Raw genomic sequence first — 7,470 nt, 5'->3', positions numbered from 1 at the left:
CCATCACTGGAGCAAGCAAGCCTTCTGCTCGCTTCAGCTGCTTGGCTACTGGCCTCCATCTATGTTGGCAGTTAATTTGCATATCTCACTGATTAGCCAATGGGAAGCTTAGCGAAGGTACTGTCAATTACCATGTTTGTCTATTATTAGATAGGATGGATATATATATATATATATATATATATATATATATATATATATATATACATACATAGCTGGGACAGGAGTTGGGTTGTAAAAACCACAACCAAAAAAGCCTAAACTTCATTGGAAGTTTCTTGTTCCAGCATCAGAACTGAAATACAAATCAGTGAATGGAAAGAAAGCCACTCCTCTGGCCAAGTCTTAATGACTGAGAGGATGGGAGAAAGGATGGAGGGTAAGAAAAAGGCTGCAGCTCTTTGGGTTTGGAGCAGCCTGGCTTGTGAGAAGAATTTCCAATTCCATTCATTCACTAATGCCCTAGCATGAACATGATTACTTATGAAATCTAAGGACAGACACTGATGTTTGAAAAGTTTGAGTGAATGAAAATTTTCAATAACTGCAGTTGAGCATGTTTAGGAAAAGTAGAGAGATACAGGGCATGTTAAGGGAGGACTGAAAAAGCAAGGGGGAAGGATCCAAGAACATGTTTCCCAAATATTTCATCATGGAAGGTAGGGAAAAGAATCCATTTCACACAGATCCCAAACCAAATCTTTAATCACTGAACTTTGAAATGCTCTGAGGGCAGAAATCCCTAACTGCACCATTTCTAATGAAGCTCAGCTTCTCAGTCTTAACTCCAATGTCCCAAAGGGACCTGATGGGGCAAGACTCCCTACACATCCTATTTAATAAAGAGGGAATATGCTAATTGACCCTCAGCGCCCACAGCCAATAAGAAGGGAATATGCTAATTGACTGCCCCACCCTCAAATATGTTGGCGCCCACAGTCAATAAGGAAGGAATATGCTAATTGACTGCCCTTCCCTCAAAGATGGCGGTGCCCACAGCCAGTAAGGAGGGAATATGCTAATTGACCGCCCACAGCCACAAGATGGCGGCGCCCAGTCCCCTCAGCCCCGCCTGCCTCCAGAGTCCCCCAGTCCGCTCAGCCCCCCATCCACCCAGGGACAGTCCGAGGCATAGATGAGCTTCAGATGGTGGCTGCCCAGCCGCCCAGGGCTGCCTGAGGCTCAGGTAATCAGGTAATCAGGACTGGCCAAGGCTTGTGCTGCCGGCAGTGGCAACAGCAGAGGTGTGATGGGGGTGTTGCCTTCCCCTGATAGCCGGGTCGCCTCCTGCCCCTGAGGGCTCCCGGACTGTGAGAGGGGGCAGGCCAGGCTGAGGGGCACCCCCTCCAGAGCATGAATTTTCATGCACCGGGCCTCTAGTTATTTAATATTCTCAATAGACAGTTCTGTATCCCATCTTTGGAACTGAAAAGCATACCTTCTCCCCATTACTTCATAATGAGACTCAGCAACAGACTGGAATAGGCAAGTGTTTTCTCTTCTTTGTCTTTCACCAAGAGCTGAGGGACCCTTTACCCAAATGAACTTGTGATGAGTGCCAGGCATTTTAAAGTCAGACACAAGAGTCTTAAGGGCTACCTATAGTCCAAATCCTGGCTTTACATATTTAAAATGTTTTAAACATATGTTTCCACAAATCTCATTTTAGCAATACAGCTCTTCGGCTTTTCTTAAATTTTTGAGCAAATATATAGCACACAATAACAACAAATCAAATAGCACTATATCCATTAAGTCCAAAACCCTGAATTTCCAACTCTTGGAGAACTGAATGTGCTTTTAAACTTAGAAATTATCTTCTCCACTATTGAGCCTAAATGCCACTATAATTATAGCCACCTCAAACTTATTCCTATAATTTTTTCTGCAAGATATACAATTAAAATAAAGTGGTAATCTAAACAATGAAAATAAATTGGAGCCCTGCAATTACATAGTCAAAATTTTCCCATGTTAAAACAGAATGAAGAATGGCATTATTTAATTAAAATGCCAAAATCCATGAGGAAAATGAAGCATGCCATGAGTATGGAAGATAGAGGGTGATCTTAGAAACAGAACCACATGTCTGATGCTTGTCATGTATAAAACTGAATAGCCCTATTCTCTGTGGTCACCATTAGTGACTATATTCCATACACATAATTTTAAAAATATAACATGGGCAAAGAAATGTGCCTGCAGCTGACTAGCTCCTTCTCCTGCTGGCCACAAGCTCCCCGGCATGCCTCTCTTACCCACAACTTGTAGTACATCCAGCCAGCTTTGCTCTTGTAACCAGCCCCTTTGAGTATCTGAGATTACAAGTCCTAACTGCAACTCATCTTCAAATGTTTTTTGTAACCCCTTTACCCAAACCCAAAGCAGCAATGTTGAGAACAAACTAAGTCACAATGGGAAAGAGTCACTTTCAATCTTGTTAACAATACTTACCTGTAACATTAAGTCCTGCCAAGTTTAAATATTCAATATGTGATGGCATAAGCACTTCATTTAAAACTGCTAGTGAATTTTTTGCTAGGCTTATTAGCTGACATTTTATTTTATACTAAGTTGTTATTATAAGTGAGTTTGATGGGCCATCACTTCCTGATTATTTACAGGAAAGTGTGACCAAACTATTGGCAATTTAGAGTAAATGCTTATTTAATAAGCAAATAGAATATGTTTAGTGTCTAAATAGATCATATTTGTACAATAAAACAAAGAATCCATATACATATGAATATAAGAAGTATGACAAATCATAGTATATAAGTGAGGAGAACCCTCACTAACAATAATAGCTTTTTAAGAATATATATTTTTATTGATTTCAGAGAGAAAGGGAGAGGATGAGAGAGAAACAACAATGATGAGAGGGAATCATTGATTGGCTGCTTCTTGCATACCCCCTACTGGGGATCGAGCCTGCAACCCGGGCATATGGCCTTGACCTGAATCGAACCTGGGACCCTTGAGTCCGCAGACCGATGCTCTATCCACTGAGCCAAACCAGCTAGGGCATGGGTGGGCAACCCCTGGCATGGGTGCCAAACATGGCACGCCAGTAACTTTTGCTGGCACGCGAAACCCTCTCTTATAATCTTCCATTTATGATTTTTTTCTAATGTCAACTTTTTTATTTTTCAGATAAATTCAGTGTAGGTGCATCTTAGATAAATAAATAATTTTACATAACATGTATACATTAAAAATAAATGTATTTTTTATCATCATATACTGTTTTTGTCACTCGAATGAATTTTATTATTTCTTCAAGGTTCTTCACATATGTACACCTTAAGAGATATCAAGTAGGCGTAACATGTTCTCAAAAAATTAGGGTTGGCACACAGAAGAATTTTGAGTCAGAAATTTTGCTGGTTTTGGCATGCATGCACAAAAAGGTTGCCCACCCCTGAGCTAGGGCAATAATAGCTTGTTATTATTGAGATAAATGTAACTAGCCTGCCTTATAATAACTTCCAGGTTTAAGGGTAAAAACCTATAACTATGTAATATATATTATTATATAAATATACAATATATTATACAAGTATAATCTATCCTATCTAATAATAGACAAACATGGTGATTAACCATACCTCCACTACGATTCCCATTGGCTAATCAGGATGATATGCAAATTAACTGCCAACCAAGATGGCAAGCCAGCAGCCATGCAGCTGAAGTGAACATGAGGCTTGGTTGCCCCGGCGATGGAGGAAGCCAAGGTTCCCCACCTGCCGTGGCCCAGCTCTAAGCTTCGAATGCAACAATGTTGCAATTAAAGAAGCTAAACAAACCCCAGATACCAGCTTTCAGCCCTCCGGCCTTGGAGCTGGAGCCGCAACAAAGTTCAATTACAGAAGGTAAATAAATCCGAGAATAAAAAAAAAAGAAAAAAAGGAAAGACTTGGAGCTTCAGTTGCAGGCTTGGCCAGCCTTAAAACAGCCCTCAGCCCCTCATCCAGACTGGCCAGGCACCCCAGTGGGGACACCCACCCTGAAGGGGGTGTGGCCAGCCTGAAAACAGACCTCAGCCCCTCACCCAGACTGGCCAGGCACCCCAGTGGGGACCCCCACCCTGAAGGGGGTGTGGGCAGCCTGAAAACAGCCCTCAGCCCCTCACCCAGGCTGGCCAGGCACTCAAGCAGAACCCCCACCCAGATTCAGAACACCCTTCAGGCCAAACCATCTGGCCCCTACCCGTGCACCAGGCCTCTATCCTATAGAGTAAAAGGATAATATGCAAACTGACCCTAACAACAGAAAGACTGGGAATGACTGGTCACTATGACACACACTGACCACCAGGGGGCAAATGCTCAATGCAGGAGCTGCCCTCTGGTGGTCAGGGCACTCCCACATGGAGGAGCACTGCTCAGCCACAAGCCAGGCTGATGGCTGCCAGTACAACGGTGGTGGTGGGAGCCTCTCCTGCCTCCTCAGCAGCGCTAAGGATGTCCAACTGCAACTTAGGTCTGCTCCCCACTGGCAGGTGGACATCCCCTGAGGGCTGCCAGGCTGCCAGAGCGATGTCTGATTGCCAGCTTAGGCCCAATTCCCTGGGGAGCAGGCCTCAGCCAGCAGATAGTCATCCCCCAAGAGGTCTCAGACTGTGAGAGGGCACAGGCTGGGCTGAGGGATACCCTCCACGAGTGCACAAATTTTTGTGCACTGGGCCTCTAGTATATATGTAAAAGGCTAAGATATCATTAAGACCGAACGAAGGAAAGGACCGGAATGACTAGTCGACTAGTCGCTATGAGGAACCACGGGAGGTTGGCTGGCCATGGGAGGTTGGCTGTGGGAGCGCACTGACCACCAGGGGGCAGACGCTCAATTCAGGAGCCTCCCCCTGGGTGGTCAATGGACTCCCACAGCCAACTTTCCTTGGCCAGCCAACCTCCCTTGGTCCCTCCCCCCAGCTGGCAAACCTCCCGCGGTCCCTCCCACCATCTGGCAGGCCCTGGCTGGCAGGCCCTGGCCAGCCCAGCCCCAATCAGGACTGGATGAGACAGCCCTGATAAGCCCTGATCACCAGCCAGGTCTAGGGACCCCACCCATGCATGAATTTTGTGCACCGAGCCCCTAGTCCTATATAATAAAAGTCTAATATGTTAAGTGTCCGACCATTTGTTCAACTGTTCCACCAGTCGCTATGATGTGCACTGACCACCAGGCAGCAGACACTCCGACCAGTAGGTTAGCTTGCTGCTGAGGTCTGGCCTATCAGGACTGGGCAAGACTGGGCCAAACATGCCCTGAAGCCCTCCAGCGGTCCCTTCCCAGCCCTGATTGTGCACCAGTGGGGTCCCTCGGCCTGGCCTGTGCCCTCTCACAATCCAGGACCCTTCAGGGGATGTCAGAGAGCTGCTTTCAGCCTGATTCCCACAGGCCATGCTGAGGGACCCCACCAGTGCACGAATCTGTGCGCCGGGCCTCTAGTATATACTATAAATATAATATGCAAGTTTATATCTGCAAGTTTAAGGGTCAGAAAAAAAAAGTTAATTTATTTATGCCATATATACCCACAGATATAAAATATATAACATTAAATCAAGTGTTTAAAAATATTTACCTTAAAAATTGCAGATTACATTACAGTTAGCATTATGGCAAAGACTTAAATACATATGTAATGTACTAGGCATTCTGTAGCATAAAACAAAACTGTAGAAAGAAGATTGCTGGCCTCCAGAATGATAGATTTTAGTTGAAAAAACAAGATTCTCCACAAAGAAAAAGTAACCCCGTCCTGACTGTCCTTCTAATGGCATGTGGTTTCATCCCCCTCTGCTCGTGTTGATACCTTCTCCTTTGTTTTTCAAGCAATGTCTTCTGCTTGCTCTTTGCCTCACTCATGTTTGTTTTGTCTTTACATAAGCATTTGGTACTTATTATCTTATGTTTCTAGCCTCAATTTTCATCTTTTTCTTATGGTACACATATTGCATAAGCAATATTGCTTTCTTTATAGCATTGATGCTGATGCTGTTAAACTCTTGTCCTATTTCCAACTCAGCTCATTGTTACGCCCTTGCTATTAACACTCAAATCTCAGTTTCCAGCTCAAATCTTTCCTCAGATGTGTGATGCCTACTGGACAATATAACTGTTGCACATTTCCAGCTTTAATGTCTAAAAGCACATCCTTAATTTTACTGACTTTAAAGCCTGAAATATTTCCCTCCTTTTTTATTTATTACCTAAGTTAAGGACACCACCACACACCTAGTGAATAAGCTAGAAATCTAGATGTCCAATTGGACATCACCTGCCCTCACCACCTACATCCTTGCAGGTACCAAGTCTTTGTCAATTTTGCCTGGTTGATCATTTTAGATAGTGCTCATTACTGCCCATCCACTTTACCAGGCAGCCTTAATTAAAGTCTTTACACTTTCTCACATAGATAACTGCATATCCTCCTAACTGTTCTTCCACTTTCTTGGCTGTCCCATTGAGGACATAATAATGCCAGAATGATTGATCTTCCGAAAATGTAGATATGATCATGCCATTTCTTTGTTTTTAATACTGTATGGTTAATCAAATTTTTTAGAATAAGTTCTAAATACATTGTATATGACAGAAGCTTCCTCATGTGTAATTTTCAGCTCTTGATTAATTTCTTGACACTTATACCTCAAGCTCTACTTCTATAAATGCAATGTGGAAATCTATATAAACTATCCTCCAAGTCTGTCTGTGCAATGCTCACTGTCTAGTACACTTTGTTTCTCACATCCATTGACATTCTTTCTCTCATATACTTCTTAAGCACACACAAACACACGCTTTACTTGGATAAATACAATTGTTTCTTCAAAATCAGCTCAAAGTTTTGGAGAAGATTGCCAAAGACAAAACCTCTCATGTCTGGATGTGTAGTCTACTAAACTCCCACATGGTCAGGTGAGCACCTCTTTTAAAGTCATTTACACACTGGATCTTAATAAACTTTTTAAAAAAACTCTCTCTCTAAACTCTGAAGTTTTTCTTAGAAGAGTTCTTAGCACTTGGAAGTGTTTATATTGGTAGCACTAATTATTAAGCAATGTGGGGAGACCTTGTAGGAAAATCTAGTCCTAGTTAAAATGTAGTTGACAAAGGTCAAGTTTATGGTGTCTCTTATTCTTAAGGAAGAGAAAAATTATTTAAGAAGAAATTATTTTATTTTCCTCTAGAGTCAAAGAGTAAAAAATTCTACTAGTAGCTCTCAGCATATTTTCAGAACAAAGCTGTAAGTACTTTAATTATTTTCAATCAGTATTAAGTTATCTTTTGAAATTAAGGCACAATGTAAGCAATAATTTAATTATACTTTTTAAAATGAATTTTCAAAGTGTCACTTTTCTCTTTAAACTTTCTGGTGACCCCAGCTTAATAAAAATAGAATCCAAAGTCTTTACTGTTTACAATGCCAAAATGATTCATCTCATTTTCCCCTATCTCAGT

The sequence above is a fragment of the Myotis nattereri genome (genome assembly GCF_964212035.1).
Source record: "Myotis nattereri genome assembly, chromosome: 1".
Lineage (NCBI taxonomy): Eukaryota > Metazoa > Chordata > Mammalia > Chiroptera > Vespertilionidae > Myotis > Myotis nattereri.
The sequence above is the reverse complement of the archived record's forward strand: the minus strand, read 5'-3'. Positions refer to the sequence as shown.